General features: G+C 39.9%; 1 protein-coding gene across 1 annotated transcript in view; it reads right to left on the reverse strand.

Annotated features, from left to right (window-relative positions):
* The window catches only part of PGM5 (phosphoglucomutase 5), a 69,240-nt gene that overhangs the window by 25,876 nt on the left and 21,444 nt on the right, over positions 1 to 21,920 (reverse strand). The window lies entirely within an intron of this gene.

Raw genomic sequence — 21,920 nt, forward strand, 5'->3', positions numbered from 1 at the left:
CTGCTGACCACCCCTTTCCTGATGGAGCCCAGGATCCCATTTGCTTTCTGAGCTGCCAGAGCACACTGCTGGTTCATGTTGAGTCTCTCATCCATCGGGACCCCCAGGTCCTTCTCTGCCGAGCTGCTCTCAAGGACTACTACTCCCAGGTGTCTGGGGTTCTTCTGGCCCAAGTGCAAAACCTTGCACTTTGCTGTGTTGAACCTCATTATGTTCACCCGAGCCCAGCTTTCCAGCCTGTCGAGGTCCCTCTGAATGGCATCCCTTCCTTCCACCGTATCAACCACACCACTCAGCCTGGTGTCATCAGCAAACTTGCTGAGGGTGCACTCAATTCCCTCATTGATGTCATTTATAAAGATGTTAAAGAGCACCGGTCCCAAGACAGACCCTTGGAGGACACCACTCGTTACCGGCCTCCACCCGGACATAGAGCCATTGACCACCACCCTCTGTCTGCGGCCTTTCAACCAATTGCTTATCCATCGAGTCGTCCACCCATCAAATCCACTTCCCTCCAATTTGGAGATGAGGATGTGGTGGGGGACCATGTCAAAGGCCTTGCTCAGGTCCAGGTAAATGACATCGGTTGCCTTCCCTTCGTCCACCATTGCCATCACTCCATCATAGAAGGCCATAAGTTTAGTTAAGCATGACCTTCCCCTGGTGAAGCCATGCTGGCTGTCTCAGATCACATTCTCATTCTTTATGTGATCGAGCATGTTGTCCATGAGGATCTGTTCCATGATCTTCCCAGGCACGGAAGTGAGGCTCACCAGCCTGCAGTTCCCCGGGTCCTCCCTGCTCCCCTTCTTGTATATGGGAGTGACGTGACCCTTCCTCCAGTCATCCGGGACCTCACCTGACAGCTACGACTTCTCAAATATGATGGAGAGCGGCTCGGCAACCACCTCAGCCAGCTCCTTCAGGACTCTGGGATGCACGCCATCTGGCCCCATAGACTTGTACGCATTCAGTCTAAGGAGGCACTCTCAGACTTGCTCTACCCTTACAGTGGGGAGGGATTTACCTCCTTGGTCCCCACATAGAGGTTTGGGGATGCAGGGTTTAGGGACGTGAAAAAGACTAGAATCCTGGCCACCAGCGAAGACCGAGGTGAAGAACTCATTCAGCAGCACCTCAGCTTTCTCTTCATCTGTTATGCCACTTCTCCTTTTAAATTTACCAAAGTAGGTATGCCCGTTTTGGCCCATCTCTTCTGGCCAATGTACCTGTAGAAGGTTTTCTTATTGTTTTTCACATCCCTTGCCAAGTTCAGTTCTGCCTGCGCCTTGGCTTCCCTGATCCCACATCTGCAAGTCCGGACAGCATCCCTGTATTCTTCCCAGGTGACACAGCCTTGTTTCCAGAGCTTGTACACCCCTTTCTTCACTCTCAGTTCTCTCAGCAGGTCCTTGCTGAGCCATGCCAATTTCCTACCTCGCCTGCCCACTTTCTTATTCAGAGGAATGGAGACCTCTTGTGCTACCAGAAGGGCATCCTTGAAGAGCAGCCAGCTCTTCTAAACATCCTTGTCATCCTTGTACCTTCCTTTACAAAACACAAAGGCCAACTACTATATGCTAGGAAGACACTTCTGTTCATGTGTTCAAAGCCAAGCCTGTACAGGAGAGCTTCCAAGGCATAACAGCTACTCTAAAAAAGCATTTATATGATTCTGTGGTAAGCTGGATGTGCAACCCCCTTTAAGGAGCCCTCTACAAAGCTAAGGATTTACACAGACTGGTTATTACCATTCCTCTTGATTCTTTCTCTCACTGCATTTTCAATCAACTGCTTTTTAATATGAAATATAAGACTTGAGGAATAGTCAAACAATCTGATTGACAAGGACCTTTCACAGATGAATAACTGAAATGATTTACATAGGTTGCTCCTAAAGTAATGCCTCCTATTTATTCTCATGGAAACTGCAACAGACACAAAGAGCACAAGAACATTATTTGATAAATTTCCAGACGCAAAACACTGTTTCTCAACCCAGTCACCACCATTAGCTACACAGTTTCACCAGCAATGAACAACACCCTGCATGGCAAACTTGTAAAAATGTGCCCCACTGTCAGTGTCACCTTTGCTTAAACACGCCACCCACCACCTCACTGTGCTCACATCCATTGTTTGATCTACAGAAATATTCACCAAGCATTGACGAATGTCAGCAGGCACAATTTTTTCCGCACAGAGGAATACAATTCCACACCTCTGCTTCATACGCACTTCCACGTCAGACATCATTTGATCAAACTGCCCCACTGCTGCCACCTGTCACACAGCATATATGTAACAGAATATTGGTGGGAAGGTTCAACCTCTGCCGTCATACCACCAATACCCACCCCTGACATCATGGGCCAGCACAATAATACAGGAGACGTTACTTTCAAAGCAGCCCTCATACTTAATTTTAACTACAGTCAAGCCCAGACAAAGTAGATCTGGCAGGATTCAACCTGCTTAATACAGTCCCCCTAGAATTTATGAGTCAAGGCTAAAGCAGTCACCTCTGCGACCAATAGAGACCTGTTTTGAGACAGACTGCTGTTCTTAAAGCAGGTGCATACCAAGGTAGACAGGATGACCCTTCCAAATGTGGAAATACTGACCCTTTTGAAACCTGAATGAAAGTTCAGCCTTTCAGAATTATCTTTAATTTGTTAATCAGTACTGTCTCCAAATCCACATTTTTTGTTGTTTTTTTTTTCTTTTTCCATGTAATAAAGATCTACTGCTATCTAAGTCTCCTGTTCAGCCTAGGTGTTTATTTTTGTACTATAAATAATATCTATTTATTATGTATATCTATAATTGAAATCAAGTAGGAATTGCTGATACTTATTTGAAGAGGGTTAGAAATAAGTACCCAGAGTAAAAACATATTAACGTGTTTAATCTTAAACTTGTATTTCATGTCTCTAATGTGAGGTAGAGGCAAGAGTATACTTCTGTGTTCATACAGCACCAGCTGTAGTTTTAGGTCTTAGGTATACCACTGCATAACAGATGCCATACAGTGCAGAGCTTAACAGGTTTATGGTTGGCTCTGCAAAAAAAGCAAAAACATAAAAGGATTTAATCTCTATGTGGTAGTAAGTGCAGGCTGGGAATAGGACCATAATGCCAAAAAGTAGAAAACAATCCAAAAGAAAACAATGGTTAACATGCTGGAAGAGCAAACCCAATTCTCTAGAGGTAGCCTAACAATACACCACAAATATCTCTGTTTGCAGAAATGTTCCAATATCCTGGTGCTGTTTCAGGAGAAGGAAATCCCTTCCCTTTCACTCTTCTGAATTTCTCTACTTTGGGAACAAACAGACTCAGGTGGACTTGTTTTGACCAGCACAAAAGCCTTTCAGGATCTGTTAAGCTTGTTCAAAGTTTTCTGCCTACTAGGCCAGCTCTGAAAATACACATGATGATCCTGCTGGTATTGGTTTTATTTTAGACTAAGCCTTTCAAGCAAACAAACACATTATACATATAAACACATAAAGCTTACAGTGAAATACAAGATTATTTCTTGCAATTTTTTGGTTGTTTTTGTTCTTGATTCTTAACAGACTAAATTATTAGAAGTAGCAAATTCAGGTCATCTTTAGCAACTACTTATCAGCAGTGCTGCAGAAAAAAGCAATTACATCATCTTATCCAAGAAGGCCCAAGTTTGACTAAATAAGGAACTTGACAGTACACTATATTCTAAGTAAAAACAATTTCTGCTCTGAGTTGTGCCTAGAGAAGATTCACTTTATTCTCTACGCCTGTTTTCCCCCTTTGGACTATGACTTCTTTGAGCAAGGAGTAGTTCTGTTTTCAAGGCGGTAAGGCTCTATCCCAGCTGAGCAATGCAAACCATGGTAACCTTTACAACAATTTTTCTTCATCACAAAGCTACAGAAAGGCAATAAACTGTCTGTCGAAACTGACATTCAAATATTATCATATCTAACAGGTCTGGGTTATCATCTCATCCAATTAGCATGCTAACTGGAGAACATACGGCTCCTCCCCATCCCCCTTTGCCAACACGTTTATCCACGCCGTGCCCATATCCGTGCCTACAGTTCCAGTAATCTGAGGAGAATGTACACTTATATGACAGCTTTAAAGAATCACTACCTCCTAGTAACAATTACTGGCAGCACAGAATAAATTTTGCTAAACAAAGGCATAGTCCAAATGCATGGATCAATTCAACAGTCTTCTGCATTAAGCTGTATCTCAGAAACATGTAAACCCATCCTAGCATTCAACAGATGCTTTTAGAGACATTGTACTGGCTTTATATCTGCACAGAGTACTTCAGATTCCTTTATTAAAAATGTGACATCACTAGACACTACAGATGGGAGCTATTTTCCTGTAGGACACTGAAAAATAAACATCTTCTTTCTTACTGCCCATTTGCTGAAACAAAGAATCGCCAGTGGAAGTCCCATTAAATACATGTACCATTGTGCAGCCTATAGACATGTAAGAAAAATGGCATGCAGGGGGTTCCCAAAATTCTCAAGGCTGCAGACTAAGAGCAAAAATGAGCTACATCAGATCAAAGAAATAATGCAAGCTACAGGAGAACACTCTGAGAGGAAGGAGCTGGGAAATTACATCTTCAAAGACATGGATGGAAAACACAAATTAAAGGTGGGGATACAATGGGGAACATAAATTTCATATTCTACTAAGCAAAGATTATGGTGAGGACTTCTGGAATATTTAATTCTGCAAGAACAACTGCTGACAAGAGATGCTAAAAGTCCTTGCTTTGGGTCACAGATCCATGAATTACAATTGATGCTGTTTTTAGCAATGCAGCTTCACAGAATAGCTCAAACAAGCCTGTATATACACTTACTTAATCTTCTCTTTAATTTTCCTATATTAAAAGCAGGAGACTGAGTTCTGTGATCCTTAAATTTTGGGGACTTAGAAATGGAAAGTCAAGGGGATACAATTAAGTTTTTCTTGTCTATATGAGATCTCCTGGTCAGGGAGGATATATTTTCTCTCAGAAAGCAAGTTTTGGAACTGGTCCCACACAGAGACTGTAACTTGAAAAGGTAGTGGACACACTTCCTGCCTCATCTGAGGGAACTTTTTATGTCCTTATATGTTCTGTGTCTCATCATCAAGGTACTGATGCAGCAGTGATCCTTGAGGGACAATAGGCTTTGAGTTCTCTGGGTGTAGGTGTCAGCTGTCAAAAGGCCTGCTCAGAATATATTTCCAGAGCAACTCAAGAAGACTGGAAGAGAATATGCCATATGAGTGGATTCATTTCCCTGGTCTGTTTGAGCAGAGGCATTCTATTTAATTCTACCCCCACAGTCAATATACTTGTGTTTATACGTTCTGTGAGTATGAACAATGCAGAAGGAATACAGCAATCCATGAACATTCTGGCTCTCATCACCTCAGACATTTCATGGGATTAACTTCAAACAGTATTCCTGCTTGCCTTCTCTCAGCGTAAGCGCTCACTACATCAATGAGAATACATGGTAGAGTTTCTCATGCCTTCTGCTACAATGAGTAGCTCTTGCTAGAGAGGACACAGGATATTTACACTCGGGCCTGAACTGCAGGGCATTCATTTCAATTATTTTGTCCACAGCAGAGTTAAGGGCATTCATGTTCCCAGTATGTAGAAAAATAAAGGGAAAAAAACTTCAAAGAAGAGTTACATGTATTATTTAAAACTATGTTTTGTGAATTCTAAAAAAAAAAAAAGAAAAGGCAGAGCAGCAGCTGTTCTTACATGTGGAGATAATGAAGTGAGTTGAAATAATTGTATGGTTACATAGTTACGTTTACTCTTCTACTCCTATTTTTATTTTGAAGAGCTAGTCACTCACTACCTATAACTGTCGTCTACTTTTTATTAAAGCATTAGAACACACACAATGAAACTATAAAAAGCAGCCTGAGCTGTTTCAACACCAGAAAATAGCATTGCTAAGTAGAACTGCTAAGTCAATCTTTAGGTTCTGCAGTAAGACTCACCAAAGCATGAGCTGGAAAGCTCATAATAGAGTTAAAAATGCAAATAATGACAAAATTCACAATGAAGATCAGGACTTTTTGAAAATTTCCTGTCAGGAAAAAGAAAAAAGAATATAGTTAATTCTGAAACTGCTTCTGAAAGCCTTAAGAGACTGATGAGGAAAATCTACCTGTTCTGAAGCAGACAACTGCACAACTGACCTCACAGATGCACAGTTGACAGCCATATGCAGATCAGCTCAACAGGAAAATACAGGGCACGGGACTCTGGATTCTGTTTTGTCCATGAAAACACTATCCTGCTTCAACTGTGTTAAAAAGTAACTTCTCGCTGAGAAATACATATATTTAAAAGGGTTAAAAGATTATCCTTGTGAAGCCATTCCTTCAGTTTTCCATCACGGTAGACAACAGATTATTTTTCACAAATGGACTAATAAGGTAAAAAGGTCCTCAACAGAATGTATAAGTCACTGCAGTTTTCTAATAACAAGATATCACTGATTGCCATGGAATAATTGCTGTGCTAACAAAAGTCAGAGAAGGGCTTGCTCCAGTCTGTTAACTACACTGCCACAAAAGGATATGATGAATACCTGTCATTCAGATACAACGAATGGTCTGCGGCAAGCTAACTTCCTTGTGCTCAGCGAAACTTTTATAACTTCTGAGAATAGATCAGTCAATCAAACAAAATTGTCCTGCCAGAACTGTGACACCCATTCACTTCAAAGATAAAGGTCACAACAGTGAGGGGAAGGGCTTTCTTTCACGTGTCTCATGAACAGTAAATGACTGGTTAAAGTTTTGCATATCAGATGAAATGCTGGCTATGGTAAACTGCAGCCCTGCACTCACTGGAGTCTTAGTGGGAAAAAAAAATGTGGAAGATTTGTAATGAAAGAAACATGAAAGAAGTGGCTACTGAGTGTCTTACTCTCATCTTCCACCACCTGCAGGTGTCATCTGCACATACACACGTTCACAGACACTTGAGTCAGCAGATCTCAAAATGCGGACTGGTATTTCATGGACACACTTTTTTCCACCCCGCTCCTCTCTGAGTAACCGGTGCTGAGGTAGATGAGGTACTTAACCTCAGGCAGCAAAGAGTCCAATTCTGCTGGAGGATAATTACCCCCAGCACTAAGTCAACAGAAATCAAAGGAATCTGAGAGACAGAAGTATGGGTCATTGTAGGAAAGTATGAGGTACTGCAGTTCCTCAGAAGATCACTGTAAATGCTTCTTTCAGAGGTACAGGCTATAAAAGGTTTCACACTGGGTCTTCTAAATCTCAATTTCAGCCACTCAAGTAGAATGTGTTATGTAATCTCCAGTCAATTAGAAACCTAATTCAATTTAAGGCCTAAGGCATACTTTATTCTGAAGCCTATGGTTTGACTGAAACTAAGAAAAACAAATTTTCTTCCAAATTCTGTACTCTTTCTTCGCAAAAACAATGAAAATACTTGAAGTAAGGATCTGCACCTGGTCTATCAATAAAATAATCTCTCTAGCTGAAAATGACAGTCTTGGTACAGTCTAGCCTTGGCAAAAAATGAGGTATTTATTTGATATTTTATGAAGTGAAATGATTCAAAACGTCTATAACACTCTTCACAATCCTGAGATCAAAATAACTGGTTTATGCTTTCCTACATCAATTTTTCCTTCCTTCAATTACAGATTCTGCTTCTTCTCATACTATATTGTACAGCCTTTGTCGTAATGAACTTAAGCATACTTGCAATCACACCCAAAATTTGATTCCTTTGGAGACTGAGATGATATACAAAACTGAAAGCCTTTCACATCACCACATTTTCTTTTCCACCCAATATTTGCATTAATCACTTCATTCTCTCTCCAGCATTCATAATTTATAATTGTTGAGGATTTTTTTTTATCTTGAGTTGAGAGTTTTTTATCTTCCTTGAAAATACAGACAAAATATTCACTGCTTTATCCGCCACAAAGTCCCTGCCCCATTACTCTTATGTTCTCAGCACTTTAAAGCTGAAAGTCTCCTTGCAACTTCATTGGTCACCTTTGGTGGCTTCTCTCCTATTCTCTCCTATTCTTATGATTTCTCAAGGTGCAGGAGCTGTGAAATAAACAGTCTTAACTTTCCTCAGTCTGATCAGTAAGTCACCCATTTTTCTTTTTAATGGTGAAACTCCTAGGAGTCTGTGAGAAATTCACAGCAGTAGCAATGACAGCACCAGCACTGGCACCAGCAATAGTACAAAATAGACGTTCTGCTTCTGGATGTTTTCATTCTGTCTGCACCACCTTCCCATAAAAGGCTTCAACTGCATATTGTGCGAGGAGCAGAACTGAAACAACAGTCACCCCCCTTTTATGGTCAAGTATTACAGTGTTGCCCTCTCACAGTCTTTAATTTATTAAGCAAAAAGCAGAGGAATGCTGAGTGCCTGAACATAAAACAGATAACCAGGACATCCCACTAAGATATGATGGTTGGCAGAGGGGATATCAGGAGAACCAGGCAGAAAAAAAAAAAAAAAAAAAAAAAAAAAAAAAGATACTTAAAAGAGAGAGATTTTCTTTCTCGCAGAGGATTACAGTAATAGAAAATGACAAATAAAAAGCATGTGGAGACACCTCAGCTACTAAGGGCCTCTCCACCCCTGCAAAGTTTTATCTGCAAAATGCTTCTGTAAGTTGACTAAAAGTAGACTGAAGTAAGGTCTGGTGTCTGGAATAGCTTCTGTCCTGAAAATGGGCAATTTCAGGTGGATTTTCTTGCCTGACAATAGTTCTGAGGGTGGTTACAGACTGCTATTAAGTGCAGGAATCACATCCTTAATAAATTTGATTTGGTACAATTTGAATTCCCTTTCTATCAATGGAGCTTCATGGAACTCATTCAACACCAAGCGTAGTGCCAACTCACTTCCAGTATTCTCTCCTGCCTCTTAGACTCACACTGGCCTTTCCCTGCTAAAACGCTTTCAACAGCACAAACTAAAAATTACCCCAGCGGAAAGATCAAGTTATATAAACACTACCTACCTTTCTAATGCCTTGTAACACAGCAGCCACACACACCAGAAACCTATCTGAGCTACACGGAACACATTCATTTTCAGCACAATCTCCACTATACTCCATAGACATGAACTACTGCATGGAATGTCAGCCCCTCATCAGGGAACTCAGACGTGGAAATGCACAGCTGGGCCCTGAAGTCAACTACATTTCTTGTTGCCACCTGTAGGCCACGGTATGAACAGAGAGTTTAATATTTCCAGTGACAACACAGTCTTCTTGTATGGACATTTTGTAACACCTCAGACAATATTACAAGATCGCTGTGCAAACAAAGCAAAGGCAAAAACACAGCAGTTTTTGAAATACAGAACCCTTCAGAAAACAACAGTGAACTAATTTATGCCCCAAAGCCAACAGTCTATGTTGTGATTAAATCACAGGTGGTAAAAGTTCATTCTTGTTTAACTATGCCCTCCTGAAGAGAAATGCATTTTCACATAGGCCGGCAGCTGCTGCAGCACAGCTCTACTTCAAAATTCTGCAAAAGCACTGCAGAAAGCCTCTACTTTTTCCCTGCTATTCAGGGAGAAAAAGGTCAAAGCAAACAGCAAGCACAGCTCATTGCTTTACCTTCAGAACTGCTGTGATAATCCTGTCCACTCTGGACAATATGTATAAGGACAGATCTTATGGACACTGTACTTCAGTCCTGATTTGTTCCAGAGTGAAATATGACTGATGTAAAATTAACTGATAGCAAGGCACAGTAAGCGCACCTTTAATGTATATAATAAGGAGATGGCATGCAAAGCTCAATCTTTTCACCTCACGTTCATAAGTGCTGCAATTGTTGTATTGTTGTAGCAACCAAGACAAGAAATTGCTGCCAACATTAAAACTACCAGTAGTGCCAGTTTACATATATACTGTCACAGTGAGATTGTTACCACTCCCAGCTTGTGGCTCAGGGGACTATGAAGAACTGAAGCATGTTCTTTTGGGAATCTACATCAGTTTTAAGAAGTTGTGTGCAAAAAGGCCTGACTAGCTTAGGTTTTAAAGTCTTTAGTTTAGTTTGGTTCTAAGTTCTCTTGCCAAGTATGGATGACCACAAAGAGTCCTAGCAGTAATACTCCAGGAGAGACAAAAGCTCTCTGAACAGCTATGTGCTTAATTCAATTTAATCAAAGTTTGTACACACACAAACTGCCCAAGTTTCCATCTTTTCAAGGATGTACGACATGAAAGAAATTCTACCAAGAAACATTGTACTTTCTCAGAAATTCCTCCTTCTGACAGGAAGCTGGCCAATGAACCTGTAACATCTGCTCCTGCTCAGCCCAGCTATCAGGGTAAGGACAGCGCTGTCAGCAGAAAATCACTGCAGCTCAGAGTACAAAAGACACCATTCTTTGCAGTCTCAGGACACCCTCCAAGAATCCCCACTGTCAGCTTTTAAAAAAAATCCCAGCCTTTGACAGGTTTTAGCACAGAGCAAATGTTCATAAAAGAAAAAAAAATCTTAAAATGACACGATTGCTTGAATCCAGACATCTGTATAATCAGAATAAAATAGGAACAAACAAATACTGACCTGGTGGTGGTTGCTATGAGCACAGTCACTTGAAAAACTGCTTTCAAATGAAGAATTCTACAGTAAAAAATGCAGGTCAAGTAAAAGAAAAAAAAATCATGCTCGCCTTTTTCAAACGGAGAGTTAATTTAGTCACGGTGAGAAACGTTTCACTATAAAATAAGCTTTTGTACTGTTCTGCAGGCACTGGAATCAGGCCAAATGTGAATTCACGTCTAACCTCTAGAAGCAATCCTCAGTCACTCTATAATAAGAATTAGTTAACTGAAAAGATCTGTTTTCAACATATTCTTAATTCCACCTATCTTGAACTCCTTACATGGCCAACACCTTCCTCTCCCTTCTCCCCTACTGAATGTTAAAAGTCAGATTGAATGCATGGTGTTTCAAATTAAATCCAGACTATCAGTCTGAATGTCTATATCTGGACTGAGTTTGCTAACAGCAAGATTTTATTCTTAGAATTTATACTGGTGTCCTTTCCTGTTATTTATGAAGGAAAGCAGTCCTGACAGGACAAGAAACAAGGAAGAAGAGCAGAAACGAGTCTGCAATATTTCTCAGGTACAGCTCCACAAAACTCACAGACCATGTTTTTTTAGTGGAGAAGACTAAAGCGATTTAAGTTTTGCTGGGCCTCACCAAGCACAGGCAGGACTGAAGGCTCAAGTGATAACAAAGCATACTGTGCACACAGCACTGCTCAGGGATCACAGTGAAGAAACTTATCTGTTATGCAGGAAGCAGCCTGGTCCCAGCAGTGTGGCACCAATATTCTTTAGTTTCCTTCACAGCACAGGCTTGGTGCTTCACTAGCACAAACACAGAGGCAGTGGGACTCTACACAGAATATCTGCACTCCTCCACATTATACCATGTAGGCATATGGGCTTACCCAAGCTTCCACGGAAAATGCTGCGTGATGTCAGCACGGTACAGGCTTTTCTGTATATTCTGAGATGGAGCACCGTCCAGAAACTTCACAGGCCTTACAGGATTTCAAACTACAGTACTGTATGTGGAAAAACAACCCAGTTTTCTGAGCTGTGTTTCTCCTCTTCCTTCCACTTCCAAATCTTCTCAGCCCTGTTCAAGCATGCCACCCATGAAGAGAAGAAACCCGGGAGGCTTGTGCTAAGAGAATGCTGACCCAGTCGCAATACAACTTAAATTTCTCCTTTACAGGACAAGTGTTTTATACAAGGGCTCAGAGCCAAGCAGTAACAAGAACGTAATAAAACAGGGGAAAAGATAAAACACTGAAGTAATGGAAAACCTAGTACTTTGTGAAATTTTTCTTTCTGTTATATTATATATTATTTTTACGTACATCCCATAATAACCTTTCGTGTTTCCATTTAAACCCATGGTGTTTCATGCAAACCTGAAAGTAAAGTGTGCACTCTAGTATTCTGTTGGACTGATGTCAAAATGTAAAGGTCAACTACTTTCCTTTACTGAGTTTCAAGCACCCTCTAAAAAGCAAGAGTAGTTACTTGTTCTGCAAGACATGTTTCCAAATCCGCTAACAAATCCAGCACCTTGCAGGCAGAAATACTGCTCCTTATGAAGAGGGAAAAAAAAAAAAGCAAAAAACAACTGGAGCCAAGGTGGATAGGTCTGTGTAAATAAAGATAAGTTCAAATGTTTATTATTTTAAGTCCTTCCAATGCACAAAAATGGCTGTGTTCATCCTCTTGCTCCTCACTTCTCATTGTGTACATTTGTAGAGAAAAACAGGATGCTGAGAACACACCCTATAAGGAACCCCAACAATTCTTTAGTTTAACTAAAAAAATTGGGATGTTTGTACGCGCTGAAAGCAGATACTGCATGCACTGCCCCGACCCGGAGCCTGCAAGCCCTTCCATTCTCTACAGCGAGAAGTACCAATTAGATGTGACATTACTTAACCTTATTCTCAAGGTTCATCAGCTAGAATTGCTTCACCAGGTATCAGTAATCACTAACAAAAAAATCACAGCTGACACAGACTATGAACCCTGAGGAAGGAAGGAAAGCTTTTCAGGTTGGCACGGTGAAAGAAAACCTTTCAGAGCGAACATCTAATGAATGTTAAGAGGTTATATTTGTCCCCTCAGTCTCTATCCACACAGATTCACTTCACTTACTGCAAAATGTCAGCAGTCTCTCGGGTCAAATGGAGACATTCAAAAGATCCTAAAGATAACCTATGACCAAGCTCATTTCCTATCAGGATAAGTTTGTTATATGTATTTTATAGTTAATCTCCAGATTCTGCAGGCCACTGAAACCACCCGTACAAGGCAAGGAAGTGACCACACATGCTACAGGAGACACATGGCATGCTGTGAGTCTACCCATCTGAGGAACCAGATGAGTTAGGAGAGAAAAAAATGACACGTAATGATATCTTAATCATGCCACCTTGCACTGAGGAATCTACCCTCAGTTACAGTGTTCTGCCAGTTACAGGGAACAGTTGACAGGAAAATTTTACTACCAACAGTCACAATATTTGTAGCGGTGTTGGAGGCAAAAAATACCCAAAGTGTGGGGCTGCACTCTCACTCCACCTAGAAGGAAAGCACATCATAAAAACTGAAAGAAAATATGAAAAACTTGAAGAAAATGTAAACAAGGAGCAAACAATAATCCCTGAAAATCCCATGAGTAATATGAATCACACTGGATATTGATGTTCTTTAATCTGTATAAGCTATAATGATTAATAATATTTAAGACATTTCAGTTAAAAGACATATTGGAATAGCAGGAAGATAATGATGAACTTTGTTAGCTAGAGATGGAAATAAATGCTCATCTGCAGTAAATGTCTTCAAGAGCACAGGTAGATCAGCAGGATCCCATGATGCTGAAGTCCTATATATGCCAACTTTCAGATCCACAATATCAATAGCAAAAGAAACAGAAAGGAGCAATCCTTAAGGGAAACATACAGGCTGTGACTTGGTTCCCACTGTAACATTCTTGCAACCTCGTGACGTAATAAATATTATCTGGACACCAAAACCCTAATAAAAACCCTAATACTTGTGCAGGTTCATCAACAACGAAGCCCATACTTCTCAGAAACACAACTGAGTGACACTAATTGCCGTAGCGATGAAAACATGAGACCTTTTACTAGTCTCACAGGCAAATAAACTAGGGTAAAAATTGTTTATGTATTACACCAGTAAGCTATATGCATGGGAAAATATTTATGTACACATATATGTGTATTACATGCACATACATGAAAACATCATCACTCTGCCTTTGAAGTGTGTATTATTTCCAGGAATCTAACCTTCTGACCAAAAGTATCACAGTAACTAATGCTGCTTTTATCCACTTATCTTGGTTAGAAGTGTATTGGAAAGCTCTGCACTCCATGCATTCCATGTAACTGTTTGTTATTAAGTGTTTGTTTTCCTCAGTGTGTGGGATGCTAACAGGTGTACTCAACACAATGTTCCATACCAAATGCTATTCTCATGTTGCTTGAGTCATCTGTTTGAGACTCAAATCCGAAACACGTAACTTCACACCCTCTTTCATAAATGTTTTAAGAGTCAACTCCCAAAGCAAGTAAAATCTTCAGGATGGAGAGCCTGCGACGCCTCGCTATGTGAAAACTTCATTTTCTCCTTCACACCAGACCTAACAGAATCATTAAAAACAGCTGCTGACATGTACAGTATCTAAATACAGCTGTGATAAAAGAGAGGATAAAGCAAAAGGTAAAGTCGCTTTGGTAGAGTCAACTAGCAAATGCAAACACAAGGATATGTTGAGAGATGTGCTCTGGCAGCAGCATAAGCTAACACAATTATGTCTTTCACACAACAAAATCGGCTGGCACAGTGCTCAGAGCCCTGTGAGGTGAAATCACTCACACACGTACTGCAGATCCACACAGAATCTGGGATTCGGATGCAGATAGTACAGAACACTGATAAAGAAAATTCTAATCATCTGCTAAGCACATGGCCATGGTCTCCAGAAGCACTGCAGTAATCCCTAAGGTTATTCATTCCCTTCCTGGCTGAAACACACAAAAAAATCTTTTCATTAGTATTGCAGCACTCATATCCATATACATAGTTTACACCCCCTTGTCAATAAAGGAGGGAGGGAATAGATGGCAATCGGCAACTCCTGGCATTTTCAATGAACCTATATATAACAAATACAAAACTTTTAAAGGTTACAAGCTTATTTTAGCCACCAAATTTTGCCATGGCTTAGGAAAGATACAGTCCCCATGTTTATATATTTGTTTGTTTTTAATACCACAGCAGAGTATATTATTAGACTGTGTATCTGTCCTGTTCCCACTGGAACGACCTGTTAAGCTCCACCAGTAAAGATAGTGATTTTGCTGCAGATCTGTAAGAATGGCTGTTACTGTTACACTGTAGTACACTGTAGTAAGCACTTGCTGTGTTACTAAACTCTTCAATAAGGAAGGTCAGAGAGTCTTCTCAGTATATGAACAGAACCAAATTAAATAAAGACTTGGGTTTTATAAAGCAAGCTTTTACCTAGAGAAGAGGCTTTACCTTTTAATACCAGACACAACAGAGCACAAAACGGCACAAATGAATTTTAGTAATAGACTGTGCCCCATTAAGGATTTGGCAAGAATTTGATTTCAAGTGCAACAGAAATGGCTCAGAAGGAGCCATAGGGCATGCATGTCACAGGGAAACAAAACAGGGCATGCATGTCACAGGGAAACAAAACAAAGTCTGAACAAGGAATAAAAACAGCTAGAAGTTTCCACCCTCCCACCTTCAAAAAGGGACATTTCCTGTTCTAGCCTAGAGCCCCACATGGACGCTGCAACAGAGAAAACCCAAGTTTCAAGCAATAAAATTGATCTATGATGTCAGAGAGGGAAGTAGAAAACAAATGGGGAAAACAGAAGGAAATAAGTTCTCTTATTCAGTAAAAACTGTCAGTGAGAATTTATTTTAACAGAAATGAGATGTAATAAATGGAAAAAAGACTGAGGGTGATCTGGTGTTCACCTTGCATGCCTCTACAGATGTGTACTGAAGGAAGTCTCAGTAAGGTCATCACCAATTAGGGGAAAGACCTGTGGCTTTTTACAAAAAATACAAAATCCTTATGAACCAACTACAGCGCAAAGACTCTCCACTAATTCAGACTACACACGTGGCCAATTGTCATTAGCCTGTTTTAGATCTTCAAAAGGCACTGCATGCCTGCGTTTCTCCAAAACACAGCCACAGCGTCTGATACCAAACTCTGTTATGACAGCAATTAAAATTGGGATTTTTGTATTCTGATTTGTCCAAATAAGAAATAAAACAATGGCATAAGATACTTATCAGATGTCACTGGCTGGTTCCACAGTCTCTTCTTCAACTCATTAGCACTGCAATACTGCACCCATCCTCTCACTCACAGTCATCAGCAGGGTAGCTCAGAAAATGACCAGGAAAAAAAATAAAAATAGTGCAGTGTCTCTAGCTGGATAATCTTTTGGATTTATAAGAGAAAGACAAAACAAAAGAATCAAGACTAAGATCGAGGTTTTCTACACATCACTTTTTTGTTAACCAAGCCGACTACAGAACTGCAATAGTGCTGGCATACTCTTGCAGTACTAGTTTTGCAGAACAAGGACTTTCCAGCAATGGTCTCTTCACATGGGCAATACCACAAATAAAATAAAATATACTATAATAAAATTAAGATTGGAAGGCACCACGAAGATATCTAAACCAAATGTGTGACCAAAGCAAGGTCAGCAATGATATAAGACAGTGTTGCTCACAGTGTTCTCCAGACAAGCACTGTAAAACTTCCTGGTTCCAAAATACGCAGCCTCCTGTCTTCTCACCATACAAATCTGTGAAGTGTCTGGTTCCATCATCTTGACAACCTCTGTGTAGATACTGGTGGCTTATATTAGGTCCTTACAACAACAGCCTTCTCCATGCTAAACAAATCTAGTGCTCCCACCACTCCCCCCGGGACTCAAGGTAAAATAAAACTGAAAACATAGTGTTGAAAATCTTCTTAAAATGGAAGTAAATGGCATCTGCAGCCCCACTCTCATCAACGGAGTTACTCATTTTATCACCTAGACAACTGGTCAGACTAGAACTATTTTAGTTGCTTCCTAATGATGTCATCGGGATTTGGACTTCCTTATGCTATCACTGCTTTTTCTCTTAGGCAAACCACTCTGTATATTTTAGAGACTTAGAATTACTAATTGTTCTATGCAGTTTTCACAAAGAAGAAAAACACTTTTACAGTTTCAAGATAGTGTTCATAGCTATACAGTAAAAGAAGATTTAAAAGAAGAAACTACAATATGCCATAGAATAAGATCTACCACAGCATGGCTGAGGTTGGAAGGGGCCACAGAATCCCAAGCAGGGACACACAAAGCAGGGTGCCCAGGACCATGTTCATGCAGCTTCTGCAGGTCTCCAGAGAGGAGACCAGAACATCTCTGGGCAGCCTGTGCCAGCGCTCCATCACCTGCACAGTAAAGAAGTGGTTCTTGGTGTTTGGATGGAACCTTCTGTATTTCAGTGTGTGTTCACTGTCCTGCCTCTCGCACCACTGGAAGCAACCTTGTTCCGTCTTCTTTTAACCCAGAATACTAGATTTTGGATATTAGATATCTGTTACACCTGGAATATTCTTAAACTGGAAATTACCAGAATGTACATACTTATGTACTTTTCATATATTCTAGTTGTAGAAATGATTTAAATAATTTCATTCTGTTCTGACTGCAGTGTGCTATTTGAATGCAAAAGCAATTTCCAGTGCTCACAGTAAACACAGAGCTTCAATGGTAAATTACAAGACTATTAACATTAAGAAAGGAAAACTCCATTCTCCTTTAATACTAGGTCCTCCTAAGAGCACTCTATCTCACACACATTCATAACCCTTTTCGAAACCCTATTCTGATTTTGGAAATATCTCGGTCATCTTTCACTTCTGCACAGAAGGAAACAGCCGAAAACGTTTCTGCTTCTACAAAATTAAACTGACCATTCAAGTGACTGAGTCTTAAAGATCAGTTCTAGCAAGGCTCCCAACTGCCTTTAAATTGTGCCGAGCACCCTAGCTTTGTTACAGTCCTACACAGACCTTATTAAAAAAAAACCCAGAATGTAAAGAATAACTTCCTGCCTTCTTATTTGTAAACAGTCTATGTAACTTAGCAGAACACACTTTAAGAAACATACATAAGAATCAGAACTTTAAACATGCTGTTTTGGAATTCTGTGCCAGAAAGGTTCCCTTTGACATCAGCAGGAAATTTACCCATGAAGGTCATCCATTTACAGAAATCCTTTGATGGGAGAGGTCAGTTTTGGGCTGATACCAGCTGTGCTGTCTGGCACAGATGAAACATGTTCAGACATGCTAATCCATGTGGGAGCCTTTGGAGGCTGTAGCCCAAAATAAGCCCAAGAAAAAAAAAAAAAAAAAAAAAAAAAGCATTTATTTTAAACACTCCTTTAGTAGTCACAGTGACTTCAATCACCTTGCTGAAAAAATTTCTCTGAATGTTTAAATTAAAATGCTTTGGGGATTTTTTTAGATCAGGATATTTATAGAAATTCCTATTGGTTATTCATATTTGTATGCATTTTGAGATATAAGACAGATGCAGCACTGAGAGAACTAGTGACCTTCTGTTTCCCAACATCTGTCTATTGCACAGTGGAAGACTTACTCAGAAAGATTGGCAGAAAGTTTATTTTTCTTAGGTGGTTTTCAACATGCTGCACATTAAGCCCAGACATATGTTTGTGTGTTAAGACTGCAAGTAAACTTACTTCTTAGAGAGTCAGTAATGTCTGTAGTATATGTTTACATCACGTCAAAAATAGAATGCTGTTCGAACCTTGGTGGACAAAGTGTGTAAGTAAAATTCACAGTCAAGCTGGAAACAAAGCACTGTACGTCTTTCAGTTCATCCTTTGATTTTAAAGGATGAGAGCTTTGTGTACAGTTTTCTGCACTCAGTCATGAAAACAGCTGACTGAACAACCAATGAACCTGCCCACTCCAGGCTACAGCACCTATACCTGCCTGCTTTATGCACTGTCTGGAATCCAACAACTGTAAGTGAGAGTAAGGCTGCCCAGCAGCCTGCCTTTTTTAGTAGGCATCAGTTGCACTCAGGATCACAACTGAACAGTGAATCCCGTTCAGGCCCAAAAACTAAGCTGTGTGCCAGGTAGAGATGGATGCCACAGGACCATCCTGCCACAGAGGACAACTCAGTTTTCCCACTGATATACATGGACACACCTGCTGTCCTTTTCTTCCCAAGGAATGAAATATAACCAGTGAGAAACATAAATGAACTATTCACTTCTACAGAAAGTTCAGAAACACACAATACATGGATGATAACAGCTAAATTACAAGCACACTGTACAAATGAAGTGAAGGCACAGCTAACAAAAGGATGTCAGTGTTCTGTAATGACACTTCTTCCTCCACAAAGCTTTTGAAACATCATATATGAGTAAATAAAGCATCTACCTTTTAACATTTATTAATACTGCAAAGTCATTTTAAAAGTTACACTTCCTGGACAAATTTGCCATCATACAGCGCTAAACAACTTTTTATTACACTCCAAACACATTAAATTTTATTCATGAAAGTTTAATGCAGACATCTTTTACAGTGTCCTAGAACAGACCTTCCACTTGTTCTATTTCATTTAATTTAAATATGGTCTGTACGTGACACAGAGTTGATTTGACAGAGGTGTCTTAAAAATCCACAGCAAGCCTCTTACAGATAAGAGAAAGTGAGACTGACTTATCTGACTAAGGAAGATAACAAGAGCAATGTCAGAACTGGCAGAGCTTGAACAAATCACAGTCACAGCAGTGAATGCTCTTACCTAGTTGATAGTAAGCTTTATTTATAAACTGGAGAAGTCTTTATTTTGGAATATCCCTTACAACAATAGAGGGCTTCCATGCTGAGCAAAGACCATGCATATCCAGCTTCTTGCATGCACTTTGTCATTAAAACAGGTGGAGTAAGAATACCAAAGAAAAACAGATGGTTGCAAGCCACTGAGTTACAAGAGGGTCAAAGAAATCCACACAGTATTTGTAAATTAAGAATTTAAGGAAATAGTCACAAGGACACAGGCAGAACGTGATATGCTACTCTCCATGGCTAATCAGAGTTGCATGTTTCTTTAATTGCTACTGTTTCTTAAACAATAACAAAAGGTCCCATTTCTTAATTGATCCAAAAGACTTTTTTTTTTTTTTTTTGGTCAGTATTTGCAGTTGGAAGATTAAGTTTTAAGCTCTACCTTTGAAATCCTATGTTTCTGCTTCACTGTAGACCTCACTCACTTTACGTCCATCACTTAAGACTTTATTTTTCTAACATGGTGTAAAATTAAAAAAAGGCTAACTTTTGAAAAGCAACAATTAATTTCCTGATCTACAAATACCTTACTTAGAATGAATTCTCTGGGAGCCATACTTCCTGCTGATATAAGTTGATGCAATTCCTAAACTTACTTGCTTCATTCTAAGAAAGTCTGTATCTGTACTGTTATTCAAGAAGAGCTGAATATGTCTAATGCCTCTGTGTCTATAAAATACTCAGCATCTTCATATAGAAGATGTGAATTGTAATACCAGATCTGAGTTAAACCTAGCTGGTTATCAACAGAGATTTCACAATAACTCTTTGAATAACAAATATATTGGAACAGATTCTCTATATTAGGCATTGCAGAAAACCTTAAATCGGAAAATAAAAGCCTGAAGTTAAACTTCCAATTGTAACCATGTTGTAACATGGTCAAGAAAATATGCCATAATCAGGTGTTACGAGCAGTTGCAATAACACAGTGTGAGCCTAAGTTTGACTGAATGTAGACATCTACCCTTTCAAGTGAATCGAGTTAGATTTAGGACAAGCTACAGCACCTTGACATTCTTCACCTCAGTCTAATCAAGGCTTGCACACTATGTGTAAGTCGCAGGCCTGGACCCCTCGCTCCATCAAAATAATTCTTACAGAATACAGTATTTTCATCTGTTCAGTCCGTGATGTCTCAGTTGGTTGTGCTCCATACGCAAATTCATGTAACCATATTTATGCTGTTTTATGAAGGCACTTAATGACTTGATGACTGTGCGACTAGGTACTGCCCCATCAGTCCTGAGCCTAGCAGCAGAGCTGTGACAAGCAGCAGTGCCACTACCAGGATCTTAAATTTGGTACTATCACTACTTTAAATTTGCCAATGATTTATGTAACTATCAGGAGATATCTTGAGATGGAGTAACATTCCTTTTCAGCAGCCTGCGTTACCTCCTGTTCTCATACCTGTCTTTGAGGATTCAGGATTTAACAATGCATGCATTCTGATGCACACTTACACTAAGGAAATAACATTTCCTGCTGGATTTAAATTACATAGATTTCTAGGGAAGACACTACTTACAATTTTCACTTATTTGCTACCGTCACTATCTCCTGCTGTCCCAGGGGACTGGGAGCAGATGACAGGAAGCAGCAACAGAAACTCTTATCAAGACAATACAGCCTCCAACAAAAATCATACAAAGAGGGACCAGTGCTTCGTGGAGGAAAGCAGGCCTGCTTGGGGCTGCATCCCTCAGTCGAGTCTTGAGTTTAAAGCATTAACTCCCAGCAGCTCTATCCTGGTTGGTAACAGGCTTTAGAACTGCTTTCAGAGGATCATTCAGACCTTCTTTCTTTGCCTCCCTATCAAACTAGAACAATTTTGAGCACAGTTTGACTTTGACACACAGTGAGCAATAAATCATCATTAACACTTCATTACATCCTTGTGGTTTCTCTCTATTATGACTGTGTTTTAAATGCCAAAGAGAGGCATTCATTTGTTTGTGGAAGTAATGTTTGCTTCTCTAGTAGAAGTCAGAGACAAAAGCAAACCAACTTAAGCCAAGAATGGTTCTCTTCTTGGGCAATTTCTACAAGTCAATGCTTTCTTTGATTCCTAATTCTCACAACTAAAAATAAAACAAATACCCAGCCTCCTGGAATAGTGTTGCTCTTTGGGCAGTAATCAAGGGGAACTCAGCTGGAAATAATAATTAAGCAAAAATAACAGCCTCCACCATGCAACTGGCCAAAACAGCTCTAGACACTTCACTGAATTATTATCTTTCATCCTTTCTGTCACTCATTGCTGCTTACCGTGTCTGAGGCTTCTGTCCTACAGGAATAGACAGAGACACTTAAGCAAAGTT

Source organism: Excalfactoria chinensis, chromosome Z (genome assembly GCF_039878825.1).
Source record: "Excalfactoria chinensis isolate bCotChi1 chromosome Z, bCotChi1.hap2, whole genome shotgun sequence".
Classification (NCBI taxonomy): Eukaryota; Metazoa; Chordata; class Aves; order Galliformes; family Phasianidae; genus Excalfactoria; species Excalfactoria chinensis.